This window comes from Corylus avellana, chromosome ca5 (assembly GCF_901000735.1).
Source record: "Corylus avellana chromosome ca5, CavTom2PMs-1.0".
NCBI lineage: Eukaryota > Viridiplantae > Streptophyta > Magnoliopsida > Fagales > Betulaceae > Corylus > Corylus avellana.
In genome coordinates, this window is record NC_081545.1 from 33,552,130 (window position 1) to 33,553,358 (window position 1,229).

Genomic DNA, 1,229 nt, shown 5'->3' on the forward strand with positions numbered 1-1,229 from the left:
TTGGCCACAAGTTTAACGAGTCTTGTGTGTAACACGGACCTCACAGGATGAGGGCACGTGGCTATACATCGAGGAAGTTATATGATTTTTTTGGAAAAGATTTCACTTTGGCTCCTACTTTGGCTGAGTCCTGCTATCATGCTCTCAAGAGTTAGACAAGTGTCTGTTAAAATTTGATGTGACTTTATTAAAAAAAAAAAATTGTAAAAAAATCTCTCTCTTCCTAGTCCTGCTAGATTTTGTTTTTTTTGTTTTTTTTTTCTGTTTTTTTTGTTAAATTTTTATAAGTTAATATTTCATTTCTAATGCCTAAAAATTTATTTTTTGATTTAAAATTAAAACCTATGGGTGAAAGGTTAACCCTTTAGGGACAGTATCACTTAAAATGGATTTTATCATCCTAAATTTAGTACTAATACCTTAAATTTGAATTTTCCTTTAATATCTCTCTTCTCCAATAAAAAATACAAAAAAATACAAAAAAAAAATAAAAAAAAAGGTCATGTTTGATGCTTGAGGCAGCCGAAAATCTCAACTCTACTTTAGCTTTTTAAACTTCTACTCGATTTTATAAACTCCTAAACTTTCAAATTTCTTATTTTGGATTCCTAAACTTTCAATTACTCTCAATGTAGACCCATCCTTCAGATTTTAAACGTTACATAATATTTATACCCCTGACTTTTGTATAAAATTTTAACTTCTAAAACTATTTTTTATTTTTTTAAAAAAAATGAAAATCAATGACATTTTGATCTTTTTATATTTTTAACAGCTAAAATTAATGGATTGATTCTAATTAAAAGTAATTAAAAATTCAAAGTTCAAAATAAAATATTTAAAAGTTCAAAAGTTTATAAAATTGAGTGAAAGTTTAATAAGCAAAGTAAAGTTTTCCATTTTTTTAAGATGATAAGCGTTACAGATAAAGGTACCCCTGAGTGTACAGACTAGTTAGAGGTATTTTTTGGGGTTGGGTGTACAGAATTTCGTGTTTTCCATGTTTTTTTTTTTTTTTTTCTTTTTCTTTTTTGGTAATTACATTTTGCTATGATGAGTACGTGTTTTTACCTTTGGCTACCTCTAACTCTCATTCACTTACTAAAACCTCCCATCGGTCAAACTTTCGAAGATCTCTCTCTCCTTCCTCCAAAAAAAAAAAGGGTTAAATACTAAATTAGTCCCTAGGGTTTCACAACTTTATTTTTTCTCCCCTGGGTTTTCATTTT